The 24,713-nt window shown below is 47.9% G+C and overlaps 1 pseudogene; it reads right to left on the bottom strand.

The window, feature by feature from the left end:
* Nucleotides 1-3,021: 3,021 nt before the first annotated feature.
* LOC119374022 (uncharacterized) lies at nt 3,022-4,595 on the bottom strand (annotated as a pseudogene).
* Nucleotides 4,596-24,713: the final 20,118 nt, after the last annotated feature.

Here is a 24,713-nt window from a genome sequence, read left to right as displayed (position 1 = left end):
CTTGATCAATGATAGGCTGGCATGGCAACGATGGCTAACACGGCGGGCGCGCTTGGTGGGCACCGTGAATGCCGATCCAGCACCAATGGAGGCCGGTATGTTCCTCTCTGCAACACATACACGTACACCATTTCGCACCCTCAAACTCGTTGCCTAATAGTACACAAGGTCATCTTGTCGCGGAGGCACTATACGACGATTGTTCTTCCCCATTGTCGAAGCCTGGCGACCTGGTACAGTGTCCCATGCATCGAAGAATTCTTCGCCGTCGCTATCAGCGGTTCGATGTGCTGTGCGCTTACTTCTGCGCACGGTTTCGTCGCATCAGGTGTACCGGTGGCGGTGCGCTTTTTGAGACTGCGTTCTGGGTTGGTGTCTGAGTCTTCGTTACGCCCGACGTAGGGTTTGACCCGCTAATATTCAGTGTCGCGACGTCCTTGGCGATTCTCAATTTCCCATTCGTTTTTCGCTGTTTGTCTCACGAGGCGAAAGGGGCCATGGTAGGGACATAGAAATTCCGACGTGTGGCTTCAGTTGGATGAAGGCATACGTACGTAAATGACGTCGCCCGCAGCCAGTGTTTGCGTACGGTGTGCTTTTTCGTACCGCAGCTTCTTAGCCTCCTCTGTGCTTCGAGTGGGCGGTATTGGTTGCGGAAGGCCGGATAGTTTAGTCGATGGGGTCTTACGCGTTTGACAGTCGATCGAGACAAGATAGGGCGTATCTTGTTATGTCAGCGAACATTTTTGGCCAGACGTAGCGTTGGTTGACTTTGTTCAGGGGCCACTCTAAAGCCAATTGGTCTTTCTCGAAATCCTTCGCTCTTCTGATTAGCGAAGGGCTTCCGCCTTGTAGGCTGAACGCTCTAGCTGACCCGTGGTTTCTTCTGTGCACGGGCATTTCTGGGTTCTTTAGGTGCTGAATAATTGGCCTTAAGAAGAGGTCCTCCTCTTGAAGTTTAATCGTCCTTTCCCTCCGCTCATCTGCAAGGAAAAGTGGTATATCTTCACGGGAAGAGCTGGTATCACTTGTGTCATGTGGAAGGCGAGAAAGTGCGTCTGCGTTCAAGTTTCTGATACCTGGCTGATTTGACGGAAAACTTAAGGGCTGTGCAGGGTATGCCCCGTTGCTATCGGTGGTGGCAGGTATAATAACCTCTGTGGAAGGTGGAATCTGTGTATGCTGTTCGCAATAGAACATTTCCGGATTCACCGCGTCCGCTTAGATGTCATTCAACCGAGGTTTCATGCTATGCCCCTGTAGTGTGACTGATCGCTTTGGGAAGTTAATTACCATTTCTGAGTTTCCGCACAGAGGTATTCCGCCTAATTAGTCGTAAGGCAGTGTACCCAGAACCAGGAAGGCCTGTCGCAGCACAACTAGACCGATACGCATGTCAAGTGTAACTTCGCCTGCGGCGCTGACGAGTTTTCCGTTGACGTTCCCAACCATTCTTGTAGTCTTGTTTACTTTAGCACCTATACTATGCACGAATCTTTGCGAGGCAATGTTTACAGATAAGCCTGTGTCGACTATCATTGTGGTCTCATGATTTCCTACTGACACTGGGACGTTGGTAAGATGACATGCGTAACTTGCCTCCCCTGCGGAGTTCTCTTTTTTTGGTTCGGGGGAAACTCGAGGACCCCGCCCTGCCAGTTTCCCGATGGCTGCACGCCTTCGTCTACCGTTGGCCCTAACGGCGTTTTGCACTGTTGCATTATATGTCCCAATCGACCATATTGGTAGCACAAGACTTTTCTCGCCTGATCCTGGGACTGCCGTGCGGGGAGCCCGCGTGGTGCGGGTCGAGTGAGCTGTTCGACGGCAGTTGTTAGGACTTTCACGCTCTCCTGCAGAGCGTTAAACATTTCGGTCGTTACGACCGGTGACGCCGATTCCTCATGCCCGGAAGGCATCTTCCAGTTGTGCGCAAATGTAGTGCCTCTTGTACCATTGCGGGTATCTGGTAAGAACGGTGAGGCTGCTGCAAAGCCTGGCAGGGGCTGCGTTGGCATGACCCCCATGGCGTGTTGGGCCGTAGCGCCTACATGCGTCAAACGTTGTAATTGCTGCAAAAACTCGGCCGGCATCTTCGGGGTGGATATGGGTACCCTCTCCATCGTATCAGGCCACAGCCCCCGCAACAAGCAGCGTACTTTTTCGGAGTCCCTCATGGTGGTGCTGGCCTGTGCGCAAAGCTTGACACGTACTCCCGAGAGGTTTCACCGAACTGCTGCCGCCCCTCTTGCAGTTGGATAATAGCCTAGTCCCTAACGTCCCCTCCGGCAAAACTATCGCGCGGAGCCTGCTTCCATTGATCCCAAGTTTCAAGCTGGCGCCACCCGTAACATGGCACTATACCATCGGCGGCCGTCGTCGCTGAAGGCGAAAATCAGATTGTTCGCCTTTTTTTGTGTAGGACCATCCCACCGCCGTCGAGTACCGTTCGTATAACCGCACCCAGTCTTCCAGGTCCTCGTCGGCTTTCGCAGAGAACTGCGGTGAGGGCCATAAAGCCTGGCTTGCTGCTGATCACTATTGACGCCTTCCATGGTGGCTGTCTTCAACCCCGCGATTCTTCAGATTACGTTCCGTGTAACCCTTGATCATTAATGTAGGATGGTTCTACTGGAAGGTCATTTTCGTGGTGGCTGCAATTTGGAATATCTCTTCGAACCGCTCATTTAAGGGGAGACACTCCCCGAAACAACTTTTTTTTTATTCTTTGTGCTAGAGACATGGAAATTCAGCTAATTAGGAGTTCTTCATGTAGATTTCAAATCTACAATTTGTTTTTGTGTAGCTGATATAGTTATTGAGCTATATTATACTCAATGACAAATTATAGCTATCTGTACGGCCACATTTTTATGTACTAAACTTTCACAAAAGGTATTGTGCTGTGGTTTATGTAGCTCTTTGTAGATTGTGTACAAAAGTGTACAAAATTCTAAGTGTACAAAAGGCTTCCCGGAAAACACGAAAATTTCCAAAAATTTGAAAATGAGAAAAACAGGCTTGAAAGTTACAAAAGCGTGTATTCTTGAAAATGCAATTGTTATGACATGAATCTTCGATCACATTGAATAGCAGCTTTTACAGAAAGCACAGAAAGTGTTCAGAACCCTCCCGCACTGTAGCTTGGCCCTTCACGGCTCCTACGGTTGGTCTCCTCGGTGCGAGCCCTTTTCACTGCACTCCGACGGTGCGCCCTTGCTTCTGCTGTACGCTTCAAGTTCATTTTCTTTATGCGCAGGTCATGGCAACGGTCAGTGTGCGTGGCCAACTCTTCTGGGGGAAGTACTCCAATCTCTTTTAGGACGTGCTCAAAGCCGGCATGGCCTTTGTTATACCACAGCACGGCAATAGCTGTGGCTGTCTCTACAGATGTTCGGGAAGCAAATTTTGTCTTTGGACACAGCAGCGATATTTTGCTGTTGAGTGACTCGGCTGCGCTTTGTGTCTTTCCATGAAGGCACCGAGCCAGGAGCTTCTGATCAGTAAGGCGCTTATAAATAGGCATAATTGCCAAGCCCTGTGCTTTAGTCAACAAGGGGGTGTGGCCTGGTTTAGGTTTCCCCAGTGCTTCAGCACACCTATGTTTACACCTCTAGTCTGGTCCAGCAGGACTACTGGCTCCATCACTGGAGCAAGAATGAAAATAGGAGGCCCATATAGCAGTGTACATGCTGCGGACACTGCCCTTGTTATTTTTTATAGCTATTTCATAATACGTCTTCAGTTTCTGGATGGCTGTGACTTTTAGCTTTTCCCCTCGTGGCAGTGGTGTTGCCGTTTTTCGCAAAGCAGTGTCTAGGCGTTTTGAGACATGGTTGGTTCACTCTTCTTTGTCGATGACAGTATTGCCATACACCTTTGCATCACAGACAGCAGTGTAGGCCTTGCTGTCGCCATCACTCAAAAAATTTGTGAAGCGCAGTGGGGTATCGTATAACAATGTCCTCTGTCATATGCGCACTGCTGCTTCCTATTCCATTGCATGGGATGAACACTCTGTTTTGTTTTCACATACAGGGCGGTGGAAGGCTTCCCATATTTCTTCATCACCACCTCTGTCCTTGTGTATACTGCAAGCGAGGCAGTAATTTGAAAGGACCTCAAAGTCCAGGCAAAGACCTGTGTCCAGGGACACAGCTGTGGCCACTCCGTTGTGGCTTTTATGGCCCCTTTTTCGCCAAGTGCCGTCGAACATGACCGGAACATCGCCGCCGCCGACAGTGTCCTGCGTGATCCTCCGTGATCCTCCGTGCCTCTTCCAAGTTTTGGCTCACAGCCTCCATAGCAGCACAATGAAGCTTCTTGGCAATACCATGAAATGTCTTCTGATGCATCGGTTTTGGCAGGCCGATGATTGCACAAAATCGCGAAAGCTGGTCATGTCCTGCACCTATGGCACGCGCTGCCAAAACAGCCTTCACGTTTACGGCGAAGCCGTCGCGCGAGCTCCCGCTGTCGTAGCGAATGTTTCCGGGGTCACCGCACTCGCCGGCCGAGTTGATCCGCTTCGACTTATGCGTAAACGAAAGCACAGACTCCAGGCACTCAGCTTTGTCGCAGCGTAGCTCTAAGAAGGAAGAAAGACCTTTGCGTATCTCGGCTACTTCTCTGACGGCGATTTTCCGTTCGCGGCAAGTGGGGCGTGCCGAACCTGCCACTAGTGCTGTCAATGCGCCGATCTCGCACAACACCGTGCTAGCAGCGGAAGCACCGGCCTACCTTGCCCCACTTTTGAAGAACTCCATCTTCTTCTGTGATGCACTGACGAACACCACAGCAGCGTCGATTTCAGAACTGCCGTGGTTGCCGATGTCGTGGTGGCCAATGTCGGCGGTAGGCCTAACCGGAGCATCGCGGGCGTCGTTCGCGGCTGTCGTTGTTCGGAGCGCCTTACGTCGTTTTCCTCGGTACTTGTGCCGAGTTCTGTACTTCCGGACGTCGGAACTGCCCTTTTTCAGGCTTGTCATCTCGAGAAAACGCGGAGCGAACACGGAAAACTGCTGCTAGCCAGAACGCGTGGCAGCGGCGATACGGCTTCACTACACAAAAGGAGCGCCGCCGTCCAGTCGCGGCTCCGCGCTGGTTGGCGCGCAATTAAAAACGCGTGACGGTCGCGTCTTCTTTCTCGTTTTTCTTTTATTCTCCGAGAACATACGAGACTAGCGGCCATAGAACCTTGGAGCAGAGGGGTGACTGTGCGCCCCGATGATCGCAAATGGCGGGCGGCGCTGCCCGACCGTTTGCAACAATGCAAACGGCGCGAATTTTCGCGACTTTTAACGCGATAGCGTTAGAGAGCTCGTGTTGCAGAAATTCCGGCGTCGGTGTCAGGACCGTTGGTTGTGAGCGAAAAATCATCCGTGAGCGAAAAATCGAGAAAGGAAATGGACAACTATGTCCATCTAGCGGAAAACATATCAAGCCAATGCCGCCTTTCCAGAGGAGGCGTTGATCAAGCAAACAGCAAACGCTAGATAATGTGCTGCCATCTGTGAGGCATTGTGAGACTCTTCATGGCCTCCGAGATGGCAAGCGCGCGGCGTATATCTTGGAGGCCATGCGACTCTTGCTTTAGATCAAAAACCTGTATGTACCATTCTCGCACGCGCGTGTGTGTGTGTAACAATACACATTAATAAGTATGCACTTACTGGTTGAAGTGCGCACCAGGGGCCGGATTTCGCTATTGCGTTCAACTCTTAAAGGCGAAGCTTAAGGGTCCCCCAATTTTTGATGAATTCTAGTGTCACTGCCGCTCACTTAGGCACATTTTTCGGTTACTTCTCGCGCAAACTTTGGCTTGATATTTACAGAAATAAAGGCTCATAGACCAAAGATGACAATACCAGTGATGGAAGTGCTGCTCCAAACTGCTCCAACAGAGAAATGCTGCTCCATGCTGCTCCAAATTGTAATTTTTGTTAGTAACTGCTCCGGACCTACTCCGAAATGGCACTGGTAAACTGAAAACAATGAACTTTAGGCACATGATCATCCAGCGAGCCTAAACGTGACAAAAAGCAAGCCGTCTACTATCATTCTATATTTTGCGGACATTTTTCTTGGAAATGAAGAGAAGGCTGCAGAGCCAAACTATGCGTGTGCTACCGCTGAACAAAAATGGCCCACAATTGCATCCTTGTTGTCTGCGTGAGAATTAAGCAAAGCAACATTGCTCTATTTTCTATGGCACACTGTTGGAAAAGAGGCGCAGTACGCACCAAGGAGATATAAAATTTATATTTGTTTTGCTATATGCATTGTCATTTCACGTTTTTGCACGTGTGAAAACGTCGCAAATTTTACGCATCTCCTCACAGTCAAAATCATGCCTTCCGCCTTTAGGTGAGTGCTCGTCGGCCTCCAGCTTTTCCGATGACTCGCCGAAGGAGCTTGTGACGAATTTCACTAACAAATGGACTGTCTAAGCAGATGAAAGCAAATATTGTGCAATGCTATTATTCGACCATGGTCGCTCGAATAATCCAACAGCCGTCACAAGCGGTACGGAAGGTTCACAAACTGAAACTAAATTTGAAACGCGCGCCAAACCGGGCTACTTCGCGGAGCAGTAATGTGCAGTACTCCGCCCCCGTAGTCTTTTCTTTGTTGCCAAGAAAAGTTGGCCACGAGTATAGTATGTACCATATATATAGTATGCTAGTATGGAGTTTCTATACTACGTAGTGGCATTGTTGATATATCTGATTTAGCTGTATGTAGCTGTACATGACAGGCAGACAATTTTGGTAAAATGTGTGTGATATTAGTTCGATATCTTACTGATTACAAACTGCTGGTGGGAGGACTGTGATGTGTGACTGATCACATTTACCACATTGTCATTTCCGACTTCATTTTTGCCACAAGAAATGGCAAGGCTGTTTTTCAACCTATCCGAACTTGGTTTCTAGTCTTCTTTTTTCTTTTTTAAAATTTCAAATGCGGGCTATTTTAGTGAAATATGAAAATAACAGATTTATTTGCTCTGTTGCCAGATTGTAAACTGCTCTGCGTGATTCTAGTTTCTTTTATAATTTGGGGCTCAGCTTCATCAGTTTGATATCATTTTTGTCACAAGTACCTGATATTTTAAATATATAGCTCATCTTACTTATTTATTTGTTGCAATTTGCAGTGATAACTGTATGTGCAATATCTTTAATAACTAAGTGATAATACTTATGAGATGCTTAAATAATGCTTTAAACTCCAGGAGTCATTTGGAATATTTTGCCATCTGCTCCGAAAATGTCAATAACTGCTCCATACTAGCATTTTTTTCCGCTCCAGAGTGTGCTCCAAAAAAGCAAGATGTCTCTTCCATCACTGCAATACGAATTAAAACAAAAAAGTGATTTTTTTTTAGAAAACCGCGACTTTCCGACCCGCGTCTCCCCTTAAGGGTCTCTGCTCGTGTTACCACTCGATGTCCCATTTTGCGTTATGGTCACGGGGCATAAAATTAGCACGCGTTTTGCCTCGTTTCCGGCGGTCGCGATGTTGCCGGTTCAGTGTTGTTTTTTTTCTTTCGCGCTATCCTTGCCGAGTTTGGTACCCCGCACCTCCACCACTTAATCACAACTACAAAGGACACGCTCAGTTGCGACAACGAGGATGAGTAACTCGGAGAAGACAAGGTTGCGCTGGTATGAACCAGACTGCTTCAGGTCCGACAGGGTCAGCTAGGGTAACAGTGTGTCGTCGCGCATGAGTTAGGGGGCTTACTGGACCTTTGGAAAAGCGAGGATTCATCTGGAAAACCAGCGACCGTACGTAAGTCCGCTGGTCCCGATCGTGGAGGGCCCTACACACACTCAACCGGGAACCATCGGGTCAGTGAGGGCTCGTCTGGCAGCCAGTACCCATACGCCAACTCGCTCCTGGAGGCACCGGGCCGCGCGCCGATCGCCTGGAGGTGGCTCCCAGCGGGTGCTCCTCGAGCTGTTACTGTGTCACCGCCTGCAGAGTAGCCAGTAGGTTCGCGATGAGTGCGTCCCTCGGGTTGTCCGCAGGCGTGAAAGGTGAGACAGCAGGCTAGTTCACCGTGGGCGAAGACGTGCCGAACATGTCAAGCAATCAAGGTGACTCGTCACACGCGCACAGCACTCGAAGCATTTCGGCCACCACAGTGTCGTTTCGGCCACGTGCACTTGGACTAGGTAGGACCTTTTCCGCCTTCCCAGGGTTACAGATACCTGCTCACGTGTGTTGACCGATACTCACGGTGGTCTGAGACGCCGATTCTGGACATAGCAGCCGGCACCGTCGCACAGGCGTTTGTGGCCACTGTGTCGTGCCCTGCTCCTTCTGTGTGACTTGGTGACAGAGCGAGCTGGCGCCCGACGCGGTTTGAGGACGAGTTCACGGTTCTTCGGTATGCTTGCTCCGTGTGCGACATCATTCCAAGCACGACGGTCGTGCTACCCTCCTCCCACGTTCTGTTCGAGCTGTGCGTTACGGGATGTGTCGTCCAAGATAGCGGAAGCATCTGTCCCCTGGACACCGAGCCATTCTGCGAAGACGAGTGTCAGAAGTTAAAGCCTCCTGTCAAGACCAAGCACAATCTCAAGGCTCACTGCTGAAATGAGGCAGACGGCTGCCAGTTTGTGGGCACCATCGAAGCCCTACTGCTGCGCTACAACAAAGAATGCACTTTCCACGCCGTCCAGTGTCGACGCTGCGAACAAAGAATATTGCGGAGATACACTGCATCCCACTATGTTGCCTGGTGTTCCCAAAATGCTTCTTCTGCAAGCGGTGGTGAGCCGCACAGGCAAGATGGTTATCCTACCAGGTACACTCTTCAGAGAGAAATGAACGAAGACTTGGAAGTATGCAGAGCCTCAGACTCTGCACGTTCGCAGGACATCAGCCGTGCAGTTGGTGACTTTGAGGATAGTCTTCGTGGAATGAAAGCATCGAGGCGAACATCTGCCCGATGGTCACTCGGCAACTGAATGCCGGTCTGGAAGAGCTAAGGGCTTCGAACATAGACCCGTGCAGTGATCACTTGCCATCACTTCAGAGCCAAATGAACAAACTCGTGGAACAGTCGAGGCAGCGGGATACTTCTCAACTGCAGGAAACCGGACATGTGCCAAGAGATTCCCAAATTGAGGGGAAGGAAAACGTAAAGGTCCAATTACCGGAAATAGTACGTGCAATAAACATGTATTTCTCCCTGATTCACTCACCTCTCAAGAGAGCCAAAATCAATGTTGCTACACAAGCTGAAACAGCAAAAGTGTGAAATGAGAACTCGAGAACAGCACTCTTCTGTGTTCTTATCATTCCTGCTGAAACAAGCAGCATGCATATTGCAGCGGTACCTTTAATACCCTCATTTTTGACAAGCAGACCTCACAGTCAAGTGAGCTTGTCACAGTGCACGAAACAAGAATGAAGGAATTTTGAGAAATAGGTTCACCGTGCTTGAAAGATTACACGCGTTCAAGTTACATTGTCTCCCGATGAAGCACTTCCATGATTGGAGGCATTGCCTCAAAGTACTTCCACTTCACAAGCGGAATATCTTTTGCTCCAGCTCCACTTCTCATACTATCCTTTGATTTTTTTTTTTTGTTTTTGTGAAGGTATCCTTCAGGTTTTTGAACCTCCTCTGGCATGCCGCACCTGCGGAAGAGTAGCAATTTTGCGACACCAGTAGCAAATGTGGACCACCTACACATGCTGTTGATTACGAGAAAAGGTTTTGATTTCCAGGGCGAGTACGCAGAACAGGTGTTCACCTTCAGAACAGCTGTCAAGGAATGCGAAGTGAAAGTTCATCGCTCAGAAGCTAGACAAACAACATAAAATTTTACGATCTCAGTCTTCGTGCTACGAAGTTTTATGTGGCGCAGTGAGATAATAACATTGATATGCCCCAATTCTGTCCGGCCCTCACGCTGCAAGATTTTGTTAACAGTGGTTGCGCAAATGAGGCTTGATAATTTTTTGGACGAGCACGAAACCAATAATCGTGATATTAAAGTACACCAGTAACAATCGTGCATGAAAATGTGTCTATATTGCATCACAGCGCAGTGGTAATGCAGGCATCACATACACTGCAGCGCAGGCATTGCTCAAGTCGCTGTGAGTGCCTGCTCTCGAAAAATGCATGCCGCTGCTTTTGCGACAGACCGCGAAGCTTTGCGAAAGAGCTTCCTGGAAATAGCGTGGAATGCTAAACCAAATGAGAGACGGAACCAAGGAGCGCACTTGCTTCGCGATCGCTAGCGCTGATGACTCTCGGCTCGTATGCTATAAAGCTCCTCCATGCGTTTTCCGCCAGCAGCAGTAGACGCGATGGAGGGGCTTTAGTATGCTACTGTACAAGAAATGCGTGTGTACTTACTGGTGATTCCCAACTCCTTTGCGATGTCCCAAATCTCGTTCTTTTAAGACGCATCCTTATAATGGGGGTGCGTCTTGTCGAACAGCTCTGGATAATTCTTGATTGCATAGATCAGCAGCCCAGTTGACACCTTGGTCGCCATGTTTGACCGGATGCATACAAGCGGAAAGACGATCCGCTTTCACGTGGCGGAAAAATGGGTCCGAGACCGATTTTGTCGCCGCATGGTTTTCGGGCCGCTTAGGCGGCGAAACGAGCAGTTTTCCGGTGAGTTTTGCCACTTTCGCCTCTTGCAAGACAAAGTGTGAACGCGCCAATAGGATAGCTTCAATTCGTCCAAACAGTACCTTACGATTTCAATGAGGCCTTGAGTTGTTTGGTAAAGGCCGGCATGTGTAGCCTTAGTCAACGTCCCACTATCGCAATATTTTGTTCTTTTCTTCCACTCTTCCATCCAGTCCGGAAGTTGTACAGAAAATCTATTTTAAGATTTCTGGAACCATTTCTCTATTATCTCAATCAACATTGCGGTGCCTTCTACACGGTAGAGATTGCGCTTGTTCCCAATTTCTCGAAGAGGGGAGGGACGGTTTCGTTTAGCACCTGCAAAGCAAGCTTGACATTCTGCTTTTGGGTGTCTGTCGGAAAAAGCGCTTTTCGCGACAGTGTGTAGGCATGCCTTAGTAGATGGCCGACCTCGATGTTATATATATCTACATAGTACCAAAAGACGCCGAACGCATGCGCCTCTCCGATGTGGCGTGCTGCTCTAATTCAGGGAAATAGAAGCACTGTTTGTGGTTGCGCTGTCTTATTCAGCTGTTTCGGACGCATTTTAAAATGTGCACTGGAAAAAGCGGAAAGAAAGTGTTCCGGAGACAACTTGTGAAAGTGCTGTCTGTGGCCTCGGAGAGCAGAATAGTGGTTTGAACGAGGAAGACATTGAGCTCGGTTCAGACATCGTTTCTACCTACACTGAAGAGCTACATTGAGTGACACAGAGCGTGTCGATCTGACACTTTAGTGGCGGAAGATAACGCTTGGACACGGCAGTGATTTATTCATCGCATTTCTCTGTCAGTCAATAGAAAAATGCATTTGCTTAGGAGACGAAAGCTGGCTACTGTAAAGCATGGGGACGCGCGGCGAAGGCTCACTCGAGTGGCAGCATCGCCACTATTGATGACCTCCAAAGACTACTAATGACGGTGGACAGACCTTTAGTTTGTCAAAGAGAAGGGGCTCATGGAAGCAGCTGCTGCACATCTCGGCAGTGCAAAGTTCTTCCGTTGCAGGCAATTCGCGCGTTGTGCCGCACTCAGGAAGAACTTTTCATGCAAAGAGATGCGTCAAGGGAGAAGGAACAACAAGCGTGGAGACAAATGAAATATTTCGAAAGGCAGGCGATGAGGGCAGCAGCAGCAATATTTTCGTTTTTGGAGAATATCATAAAGTTGAAAGTACAGTTGTCAGCGAACGATTCAGTGCAGTTCATGCATCACTGCTACCAATAGAGGAGCTGGATTTATAAACTTGGGGCATTTGCAAGCTCACAAGGATTGCGTGTGCTCAAAGAGGTTGGAGGTGAATTCAGAATTGCCTGCTACTCCACATTGCAAGTCCTAAAAACACATATGGCTTGCTGCGCAGCATGATGCTGATCCCACTTACCACCAGGAGCCGACTCAATCAGATAGTATCAGGGCGTACTTGCAAATATCCATGGCTACCAGTGCAGCTGCTCTTGAAACAATCCATACTTCTTAAAGGACAAGCCTGGCGTGCAGACGTGTGGAACACTTGTGCTCGATGAGATTAAACTGATCGATACTTCAACAGGTCCCCTGATAAGGTTGATGGTTGTGTGAACTTTTCAACTCCAGCACGGACAAAGCGGGGTCATATCTGCCGAACATGCTTTAGTTATTTTGTTCACTGTGAATGTTCTGCTCGGATAAAAGAAAAAGATTGCTGCCTTTTCATCACTAAATAAAGCAGCGAAAGTCATTACATATGAGGAAGAGCTGCCTTGATTTATTCTTAGTACCTTAAAATATGTACACCTATGGTCTTCTAATTGCTGCTTCACGGCTGCTTCAGGGATTTAAAATATAAGGCTGAAACGAATAATTGGATTTACCTACCAAGTATTGTTAAACAGGCTTGAGCAACTTGAGTCTAACAAATGCGTAGCCCGTTCCGTGCCGTTATTGCTGAGATACTGACATTTCCCTAGCAAAAATTCTGATAGAAAAACTGATAGGCTATCAGTTGATTGACAGCTGTACTAGCCTATAGGTGTATCAGTCTTTAGGTGTACAAGTCTGTAGGTGTAGCAGTCTATAGGTGTACCAGCCTATTGCGTATAAGCCCACAAGTGCATCAGTGCTTAGCCGACCGGTGTGTTCACCACTGCATTAGAGCGAGCAGGACGTATAAAAACCGAAATCGTTTATTTCATGCTCCATGAGCTTTTTACTCTTTTGATTTCATTAGGTCACTGATTTGTTTGCAAGTGCCTTGTTGAGGATCTTCCTCTTTTAGTCGACCTCTCTAATGGGGACAGTCTTCTTCAAGAAATGATTGAAGAATCTGCATAATCAAACACAAAGCGTATTATAGGCGCTTGTTAGGTGACAGTTATGTGTACTCGAAACAGAGGAGTTAATATGACAAGGAAATAAATATGAGTGCTATCAGTGTCTGACTGCTTTTTTAAAATTATAATCAGTTCGTTGATTCTTGCATAAAGGTGCCCAGCTTCAGTACGCAAAAATACGAGGCTTGAAGCCTTAGTAATCAGTTATAACACAAGTCGGCAGTGCAATCTCGACTGATCTCACTGTTATGCAAACATGGTGCCAACCACTTTCATATATACCTATCAGAAAGCGGTGTATTCTTCTTTGTCCAAGGGAGGTTTCGCCTTCTCGTATTGTCCGGTTAGCGGCTGTGCCAGTTACGCTTCGCCTAAGACTGCCGTTGAAAAAAATGGCAATGGCCGCCTCACGAACAAAGCGAGTTTCGCTTTTTGTGCCTATAAGGCGGCTGTAGAGGCCTTCAGGAATGGCAATTTCTTTGCCCATGGATGCACCTATAAAACAAATTAAAGATGTGCACACAATAGGCCAATGCACATTTCTCATTACAGCACAGCCTTTTACCTTTATGACAAAGCACACTAGAGTTCTACAATACTTTCGTCGTGAGCACTAATCTATGATTGCCCGCTGGCTGCTCATTAAGTGCGACCTCCTTCACGCTTGCGTGGGCCACTTCTTGCCGATGCGCAACTTTAGGGCTACCCCTCGGTAGTGGTAGCAGTGCATGATTGCTGCACGGTGGCAGTGCGTGGTGGTGGCAAAGGCGCAGCTTCTTTTGGTTGTTCTGCCTTGCGGCTGCAGCACTCGCAAGGAACGAGGTTTTTTTTGCAATAGAAAAGCAGAGCATGCAGAAGCGTATGCAGCAAAGGAGGTGTATCGCACCCTCGTCACAGTAGCGTCCTAGGTCTCAGACTGAAAAGAGACCAGGGTGTGCAACATAGCAAGGCCAAATGACATGGTAAATATAGCATGCAGTTGAGATATGCTGTGACCCGTCACGGTGGTCTAGTGGTTATGGTGCTGGAGACTGACCCGCAGGATCGAATTCCGGCCGCGGCGGCCGCATTTTCGATAGAGGCGAAAATGCTTGAGGCCCGTGTACTTAGATTTAGGTGCACGTTAAAGAACACCAGATGGTCAAAATTTCCGGAGCCCTCCACTACGGCGTCTCTCATAATCAAATCAAGGTTTCGGGACGCTAAACCCCAACAATTATTATGAGATATGCTGTGAAAGTATAATAATAGGGTGGGTGTCGCGTTTCAAAACCGTGTGTGGTTAGGGGGATGCCTTAGTGGAGGGCTCCAGAAATGTTGACCATTTGGTGTTCTTTAATGTGCACCGTGCTGTGACCATATGGAGACGCATACTAGCAAGTGATTAGAAAAACATGCGCGCATCGTTGCCACGTATGAGATATAAGCTCAGATTGCATTCTGCTTTGCAGCAAAATTGCATGCTATAAGAAAACTGCAACTTACTGATGTATACAACACTAGCAACAGTGCATGACAATGGCTTATAAGGAAATGAGCAAACCTATTTGGAAAATTTTGCTGCAGAGGGCATTTTCGAGTACGCTGATTCGTTCCAGAAGTTTTGAATTTTCAGCCCGCAGCATATTCACGCCTTCTTTGAGACGTTCTGCCTCTGTCTTTTTTTCTCTCGGCATCACCAAAGCTCGACGCTTCTTAATTGTTTGTTGACATCCTTCGTTTTCTGTTCAACAGAAGCTTGACGTCGTGTTTCCTGCAAGTGCATGGACAACGGAACATACATTAATGTCGCTTATAGCTTGTTCGTATGTAGAGGCGTATTTTCATGCATCTTGTCCGCACTAGCAAAAAATTCTTCATAACCAGTCCATTGTACAGAAAAAGCGACTAAGGTGCGCTCGTGAATAAAATAAATAGCTCTTTGCCAATTGCAAACTGGAGCACTTAAAATGGTAAATACGACCACACGGCGCCCGTGCATTGGGGGTATACTTATACATCAGCGCAGCGCTGGAATGTGTGAGGGGCGCCACATGCAGATCAAAATTGGCTCTTGGTAATAATTAAGCCGCTAAGTACCACATCGGCTGCAATGTGATACTTTCGTGAACGATTGAACATACTGCGCCCAAACGATCCATCGTCCACTTCATTTGAGCTGCAGCTTTTCAGAGAAGTCGCTTTCGTCTCTACGGAAGGACGTTCACTTTCAGTTGCTTTTTCTTGCATCGCCCTCGGTACCTAAAGAGCATGAGCAGTGGATTATTCACAACTGACTGCTTCCTCCCTATTTGTTTTATATGTGGAAAACGGGCCGCGTTTACCGTAAAGCCTAATTGCTTGAGCGTGGTGTGGCAGCAATGCGTGTCATACTTCCAGAACACTCCGTACTACTTCGAAGATTGAAGTTGCTCGTATCTTTCGGATCGAGGTGCTTACATGCAGTGGCTGGAACGATCCGCTTTAAAATATCGTCTCGGAAGCGAACGCACGCGAGCATATCGCCGGAGAAATGTGCGATAACACGTGCGCTACTGTAAAAAAAGAAAAAAAACGTGCACTAATGCGCTGATGTCGATGGCGGTGCCATTTGCGAGTCTCCTCAATTTCGTTGAAACAGAGCTAATTCTGAGTTGAAATAATCCAATTTAGTTTTTAAAAACTAAAATATGCCGAAAAGTCAATGTTGAGAAAATTTGATTCATGTTTTTACAAGTTGTTTTGCAAGTGGTTTTGGAACGTTAAACCCCAACAATTATATTGTTATATTCGAAAATATGCTCAAGGTATTTTCGTGACGATGTGGCTTGTGATTGGTGCATATTTATCGTAAAGTAACTAGTGATGTTTTTTGCACCTTTGAATGTCAGACGAGGTTGTATGTCCCTTTGTTACCTGTGGGGCCTGTATCAACACATATTTCAACAGATTTCACAAAAGGGAGGAAAGCTTTCCCACTGCTTTCTATGGAGCAGCTTTTGAAGTTAATATTCAAGGAATGGTTTTGCATCCTTCTTGGATTCAAGTTTCTGCAAAAAAGAATTTCGTCCATGTTCAAGATGACTGGATGTTTCCTGCAGATGCAAATCTAGCAGCCTGTTTCCTTCTTTCCACTTGAGCTGGATAAGTCCGAACTGATTAGACTAGTCTTGCTGGTTCCAGGATGAGCTTGTCACACTTATCTCCCCATGGCTTGTGCTGGAAACATTGGAATTGCTGCCCTGTCAGGATATCTAACGACACTTCATTACTGAACATCACCTTCTGCTGAAATGTATCTTCGATGTCCCCGCAGGGCGTCTGTGGAAGCAGGCGTTTGGTGTGTAGCGACACCACGGACCCGAGCTAACGGGGGGGTTTCGACCCCCTCCCACGCCTAGCCGTGCGTGGCTTTGCCGTGTCCGGGGAAAAGGGGATCCTGGGGGTTGAGCCGACGCCGGGTGATTGGACCTTTAAGGCCCCCGGCAGAGGCAACACACCCCTTTGGCCCCGGCTTCACGTAGACGGCACCCTGGGCTGACCCACCCAGGGGATATCGGCAGTCGCCTTTTCCTGTCTCTCTCTCCCCTCACATTCGTCTTTTCTCCACTTTTCATCTTTCCTGTCTTCTCCATTCTATTTACTTCCGTTTTCCTGGCGGCGAGGGTTAACCTTGTGTGTGTGCCCTCTCTTGGGCACATTATATTTGGTATAGTGGCTTTGTACAGCTGACGTTGGCATGCCTTATATACATCTAAGTGCTGTCGCGTCCCCATGTTGGGCTCCATGGTGGGCGGCTGGCATAGCTGCCGAATTGATACATAATTTATGGCTTCCGCTTCCTTCCCCGACTGCATGATCGTCCTCCTCTCACAAAGAGAGGGCGCACCGAAGACACCTTTTTCAGAAACCAAAAGAAATTTTCCCACGATTCCACATAATCCACTGCAAAAACCTTGAAAAGAACGCAAGAACAATTTCTCCTTTTGTCGTCTCAAGAGCCTGACCGATACACTTGGCCAGGGTTATAAGGTGACAAGAATGGCTAGTGGTGACCTTCTCCTTGAAATTCAAAACAAGACACAGTTCGAAAATCTCTCCAAACTCGTCTTTTGGAACGACACCTCTTTCTGTCACACCGCACCGTTCCCTTAACAGCTCCCGAGGGGTAGTGTCCGACCAAGATCTACTCGACCTGACAGAAACTGAGCTCCTCGAAGGCTGGAGTGAACAGCACGTGATAAATGTACAGCGGATCAAAATCAGGCGCGATGATAAAGAAATCCTACAAAGCATCTAATCCTCACTTTGGCACAAGCACACTACCAGAACACATCGAAACAGGATACCTGAAACTAAAGGTCAGACCGTACATACCGAACCCGCGGCGTTGCTTCAAGTGCCAGCGCTTCGGTCACGGCTCCCAGAGCTGCCGTGGCCGTCAAACCTGTGCCAAGTGCAGCTCAAACGAACACCCTAGTGACAACTGTGCTGAAACTCCCACTGCGCAAACTGCGATGGCGGACACGCAGCGTACTCTCGCACGTGTCCTACATGGAAAAAGGAAAAAGAAATAATTACACTCAAGGTAACAGAAAACATCTCTTTTAGGGAGGCGCGCCAACGCCTCTCTATCGCACAGGGTCATTTGTACGCGGACGTGGCACGCAAGGGGCAGTGCCACAAAGGTTCGCGGCGACCGCACGTACCACGCACAGTGGACGGGCGGTAGCGTCATCCGCCCCCTCAGCGGAAGCAGCCCGTGCTGCTCCGCAACCAAACGGCAAGCAGGCCTCGGATCTGCAGGCCCAGGGCCTTCTGCTCAGGCAGAGAGCCCGAAAATTCCAACACCGTGCGCGTAACACGCGAACGGGCATCCAGCGTCTCTACCGAGGCGATGGACACAATGGCAAGCCCAACGGCGTCTCAGGCGCCGAAGGAACGGCGCAGCTCGGAGCGCGCCAAAAAAGAAAAAGCCCGCATCACAGGGCCTGGAAAGGGTTCTGTGACTTAAGGCAATAGTTTTTCAGTACACACAGCACTAATTTACACCCAAAATGGATACACAAATTATACAATGGAAAGTCAGGGGTCTTCTTAGAAACCTCGACGATATCCAAGAGCTGCTACATGAACACTCACCAAAAGTGCTGTGTGTACAAGAAACACACTTAAAATCGAAAAACACGAATTTTCTACGCCAATATGTCGTATTCCGAAAGGACGGGATGATGCTGTCGCGTCATCTGGTGGCGTAGCCGTCATAGTGAACCAAGGAATTGCATGCACCCACTTACCAATCCAAACGTCCCTTGAGGCAGTGGCTGTTCGAGCCGTTCTCTCAACAAACTGATCACAATCTGCTCACTGTACATACCCCGCACTACCAGCTCCAAAAACATGAATTCGAGTCCTTAATAGATCAACTTCCAGAACCATTCCTGGTACTTGGAGATTTAAATGCACACAACAGTCTATGGGGTGACTCTCGCTGCGATGCGCGAGGTCGTCTGATTGAACAGTTCCTTCTTCTTCTGGCGCATGTCTCTTGAATAAAAAACTACCAACATATTATTGCCTTGCAAACAGAACATTCTCGTCCATAGATCTCAGCATATCGTCTCCATCACTTCTGCCCTAGTTAAATGGAAAGTTGTCAATAATCCTTACGGAAGTGACCACTTTCCAATACACCTGAACACACCAATTACAAATGAATGTCCCCCTCAGCTTCCAAATGGCAGATCGCGAAGGCCGATTGGGAACAGTTTCGGAAACTTACACTGTTAAGTTGGACGGACATGTCTGCCTTAAGCATAGAGGCAGCTGTAGAATACTTTACATCATTTCTGATTGATGCCGCAACCAAATGTATTCCACAATCAAGTGGACACTCGGAAAACGACGTTCCATGGTGGAACAATGATTGCAGAAATGCGCGTAAGAAACAAAACAAAGCATGGAATTTGCTTCGCGACCCCGACAGCGGAGAACCTTACAAATTTTAAGATTATCAAGTCTCAAGGCAGGAGAAGCGCCGACAGGCTAGAAGAGAGAGTTGGCAAAAATTTCTATCAGGCATCAACTCATACACACAAGAAGGCAAACTCTGGAACATGATTAGTAGGGTAGAAGGACGACAAACACATTCACTGCCTCTAGTAAACACACAAGGCGACAGCTTAGAAGACCAAGCAAACTTTCTAGGCGCACATTTCGAACAAGTGTCCAGCTCGTCGCACTATTCCGAGGCTTTCCAACGCTACAAGACAACAATAGAAAAACAGAAATTAGAGCGCAAATCCACAAAACACGATGCGTACAACAGAGCTTTCTCCTTAGCTGAGCTGCAGGCATCGCTAACCTGCTGCAGTAGTTCCGCCCCAGGCTCCGACCGTGTGGTATATGACATGCTGAAAAACCTACCTGCCGAAACGCAAAAAACCTTACTTTCCTTGTACAATGCCATCTGGTTTTCCGGCGAGATCCCCTCGTCTTGGAAAGAGGCGATCGTCGTTCCCATTCTTAAACAGGGCAAGGATCCATCCTCCGTTGCGAGTTACAGGCCCATCGCACTTACAAGCTGCCTGTGTAAACTTTTCGAAAAGATGATAAACCGCCGACTTATGCATTTCCTGGAAACAAACAATCTACTTGACCCGTACCAGTGCGGATTTCGCGAGGGTAGATCCACCACCGACCACCTGTTACGTATCGAGGCACAAATCCGTGACGCATTCGCCCACAAGCAGTTCTTTCTTTCTGTGTTCCTCGATATGGAAAAGGCTTACGACACAACATGGCGCTTCGGAATACTAAGAGACCTGTCCCACCTTGGTGTACGTGGTAGAATGCTAGATATAATAGAGAGCTACTTGTCGGATCGTACGTTCCGTGTCCGAGTAGGAAATGTTCTATCAAGACCATTCCTTCAAGAAACCGGAGTGCCACAGGGTGGTGTACTTAGCTGTACACTCTTTATAATCAAAATGAATTCCTTGCGTCTTTGCATCCCACGAATATGTTTTATTGCACATATGTCGATGATGTACAGGTCGGCTTTAAATCGTGCAACCTCTCGATGTGTGAGCGGCAGGTCCAGCTAGGTTTAAACAAGATCTCTAGATGGGCAGACGAAAATGGCTTTACACTGAATGCACAAAAAAGTACTTGCGTCTTATTCTCCCGAAAGAGAGGCCTCCATCCCGATCCAGACATTGGCCTACATGGACAGCGTCTGTCGGTAAAAACGGAGCACAAGTTCCTAGGGCTTATCCTAGACACGAAACTCTCCTTTATAACACACATCAAGTACATAAAACACAAGTGCATAAAAACAATGAATGTTCTAAAAGTATTGTCACGCACTGCGTGGGGCAGTGACAAGAAATGTCTGATAAATTTGTATAAAAGCCTCATACGCACTCGCCTAGACTACGGGGCAATAATCTACCAGTCTGCGACACCAAGCGCCCTAAAAATGCTTGACCCTGTCCACCATCTAGGCATTCGGCTATCTACGGGCGCCTTTCGCACCAGCCCCGTCGAAAGCCTCTACGTCGAATCGAACGAGTGGTCACTACACCTCCAGAGATCTTACCTATCTTTTGTATACTTCCTGAAGGTGAACGCAAACAACGAACACCCCTCACACACTACAATAAATGAGTTGTCTGCTTCTGAACTTTTTCACAACCGTCCTTCGATGAGACAGCCGTACTCACTTCGTGTGAGGAGCCTAGCTGAAGAAATGGGTGTGCCACTTCTCGAACACTGTCTAATGGCTCCCGCTGCCTATCTCCCGCCGTGGCAGTGGCAGCTTATAGAGTGCGATCTTTCTTTCGTCGAAGTTACCAAGCATGCGCCACTTGCACATATCCGTACACACTTCCTTGAATTACAATACAAGTACCCACACCCTGAGTTCTTTACAGATGCCTCAAAGTCTAACACTTCTGTGTCGTACGCAGCCGTTGGTCCATCCTTTTCCGATTCCGGTATTCTGCACCCTGATTCCAGTATCTTCACGGCAGAAGCCTATGCGATACTTGCGGCAGTTAAACATAAAACAGTTAAAACTACAAAAGGCAGTGATATACACGGATTCATTAAGTGTAGTGAAAGCTTTAAAAACTATGACAAAACACACAAATCCGGTCCTTGTCTCGCTCTACTCTATTTTATGCACGATCTACTCACTTAAACAACACGTCGTAGTGTGCTGGGTGCCAGGGCACCGCGAGATACAAGGCAACGTGTTGGCGGATCAGCTAGCAGCATCCGCCCACGAAAACAGTCCCAATACAGCCGTAGCTATCCCTCCGCTAGACTTAAAACCATTCCTCAAAAGAAAGCTCAGGGCCTTTTGGCAGAGCACATGGGATAGGCATACACAAAATAAACTGCATGTTATCAAGCCGCAACTAGGTAATTGGACACCAGTATCAAAGTCACGCCACACAGAAGTTACACTTTGCAGACTTAGGATTGGCCACACATACAGTACACATTCATACCTTTTGTCCGGAGGCGATCCACCGTTGTGCAACTACTGTGGCGATCCTTTAACCGTACTTCACACCACGCAGACCGAAAGGATCACAAACAACACCCCTACTGCAATGCAGACTAAAACGCTCTCAGGAGAAAGCATTTTCATCTGCATACCTGCAGTACCCCTCATCCTGCTATGTTCATTGGCAGAGAAACCCCTTTTAAATATCAGTCCCTTGATTTTTAAAAAGTGTACATAATTTCAACGTTATATTTCCAGGCGCTCCGTAGCGCGGCCTCGTGATTAAGGCTGCTGCTACGGTTCCATCAAAGGAAGCACCTGCCTCCCGGCCTTGGGATCAAAGGCCTTGAGGAGGCACTCGTGCTCTATCCCGTTTCACTTGTAAATACCATGATCACTCGTCATTTATCCCACAACCATAGATCACACCACTTGTCAACTGCCATAATTTTGACTGTATACCATTTTTTTTTTACGCTTCTTTATAGCGCGTGATTTTAGGCCTCTATACAGCCACAATACACCCTATCATCGTATCACTGGTCATCGCTAACACCACATAAAAGACATGGCGCTCTTTGGCCACCCATGGCCCTTGCGCCAAACAAACCCCACTAATCAATCAATCAATGTATCTTCGATGTCCTCTGAGAGTTTGAACTCCGCGGCCCTCATACCTTGCAGCATGGATTTGGCAAGCTCCGTACAATATAGAAATCTTTGTGCACCTGAGTACAGCACAGCCCTTCCTTTCGTGGGCACAGTGCGCATAAAATGTCCTATCGGCGTTCTGAGTTTGACATCTCTATTGTTGCATTTGTTGCTTGAGTTGCGCGACATAAAGCTGGGTACATTGCCCTTGTCGAATGACCTGCATCGTGCTTCAAACTCTCGCAGTAGTCTAGCCACTGCATCCTTTTCTAAAAAAAACTAACTGGAGACCAGATGTCAAGGTTATAGGTTTTTGCAGGTCGTCTCAAAGCCTCTGGCCCTTTAATTTTTAACATTAACACTATTCCACCATGTTAATAGCGTGTTGATGTACTGAGCCATGCTGTCAGCACGCTGAAGGTTGCTATCATGAAGTGCGGCCATGCTTGATGAAGCAATCTCGGAGCAGTCTTCAAAAGCTCAGTTTGTTCACACTCAAACTCTTGAATGATGCTGTTAAAATGTTGGGTTTGGCTTCTGTACTCTTTGGATGTGGAAGCCGATGGCCGGAACAACATAGTGCTGGAGTAGTTAGGTCCCTGGCAAGGCGCGAGCTGCCTTGGAGAGCACAACCTCGAAGCTGTAGTCTGCCGATGGAGGATGAGAGCCTGCAAACGTGCCGTGGTTGGCCATGTTTGACACAGCAGGGCATCAAGGGTTGGGAAAGGCACTTGGAAGTCGCCGTGAATGTCGATCCAGCACCAACGGAGCACGGTATGTCCGATGCGTTAGAAATCACCTTCACGCGATACAAGTCACAGCGGGATACACTGACCTCGCGAACCGTATGTCCGTGAGACGCGGCGAAAGACCCGCGGGAATCGCACGCAAAATACGCCCGTAAAGTACGTCGCAAATAGCACTCTGAGTTGTACGCGAGACGCGCACGCGCAGCACTCGGGAAATCTCGTCGCGGTGCCCAACACGCAAACTGTACACTGACAGTTACAAATAAATAACAGACAGGCCGAGAAAATTTCGGAGCGAGACTTCCGTGACCTCTCGCTTTGGCTGCTCAGACGAGACCATGCGGAACTGTGGACAAGGACCTCGTGGATCAGGGTCTCTCTTCGGCTGCTCAGGCTGAAATCCCCTTCGTTTGGAACACGCTTAGGGACGATCTTCCAGATTTATTTCCCACGCGGTTTGTCCATTGGGATATCTCATGCACTGATCAGCAATTCTAAGTTAATGATGCCATGTTTCAGAAGTACTCCTTCATGCATTAGGTTATGTTGAAGATGCTGGGTGGGCTAAAACCTTAAAAGGGAACTGCACATCACAGCGCACTCAATACAGGGACAGGCAGCTATAACACCACTGTGCTACCAATGTTAGCTGGTGGTTATGCAGTTTTCTCTAGAAGTCGGTGCGCCTACACTTTACCCGATATTAAATGGCGTACACTCTTAGCAAAAACGGTTGGAATATTCACTAAGTACAAACCTGTTACTTCTCACATAATCCACTAACCAGCTAGTAAGTGCAGCTAGTAAATGTGACCTTAGTGAAAAGCACTAGCTTGTCGAGCTCGTGACAAACACTAGCCCAGATACCAACAGGCCAGGCAAAAGCACCAAGTGATTGGGTAGTTCAGAGTACTGCTTATTAGTTAAATGCACTACTTCGTCGGGTACTGGAAAGTACGGCCTCGCTAGCTAAGTATACTACCTCCTTGCATAGGCGTGCGCAGGGTTCCCCATTAGGGGGGCAAAGGTTCATCGCAGCGCCCCCCCCCCCACCCTACTAAGTCAATGTACAGGACAGATTTTGCCCCCCCCCCTCTTTGGTGACTAGAAGGGTCAATGTACATGGCAGATTTGCGCCCCCCCCTCTTAGGTGATTAGGGGGGGCGCCGCCCCCCCCCCCCCTGTGCTCACGCCTATGCCTCCTTGAGTAAAAGATACTACCCTGTAGTTTAAAGCACTACCCCGGCGGGTAGTTTAAATTACTATCTCGCTAGTTAAAGGCACTACTTCGTTCGGTACTATAAAGTACGACATGGCGAGCTACAAGTACTACGTCCTTGGGTAGTGAAAATCGCTAGCTCTGTAGTTAAAAGCACTAACTGTGGTAGTAAAAGTGCTGCCAAGCTACCTGAAGGCACTGCTTCCTTGGGTAGTTTAATGCACTACCTAACCAGTTAAAAGCACTGCACTCTTGGGTAGTTGAAGCTAGTAAAAGTCACTAATTAAAGTAGTAATGAGGTAGCGACAAACATTACTTTGAAGGGTACTTGAAAGTACTAGACGTCCAGTAACCGACACACAAGGCACTTCAGGACACTACATTTCTTGGTCGCCAAAATAACTGCCAACCAGCTTTGAGAAAACAAGTCCTAATGCTGGCATGACAGCTCTACGAATTTCACAACTACCTATTAAATCTGCAATTTTACTTCCTCAGGCTCGTAAACATCACCAGAAAAATAATAATCAGAACTTCTGACAGAGGCACAAAAGTAAAATCTGATGCTTCAGTGAAGACTCACAATGTACTTTTATGCAATGCAGTACATGAACAGA

The sequence above is a fragment of the Rhipicephalus sanguineus genome, chromosome 11 (assembly GCF_013339695.2).
Source record: "Rhipicephalus sanguineus isolate Rsan-2018 chromosome 11, BIME_Rsan_1.4, whole genome shotgun sequence".
Lineage (NCBI taxonomy): Eukaryota > Metazoa > Arthropoda > Arachnida > Ixodida > Ixodidae > Rhipicephalus > Rhipicephalus sanguineus.
Note: the sequence above shows the minus strand (reverse complement) of the source record. Positions and strands in the feature narration are given on the sequence as shown.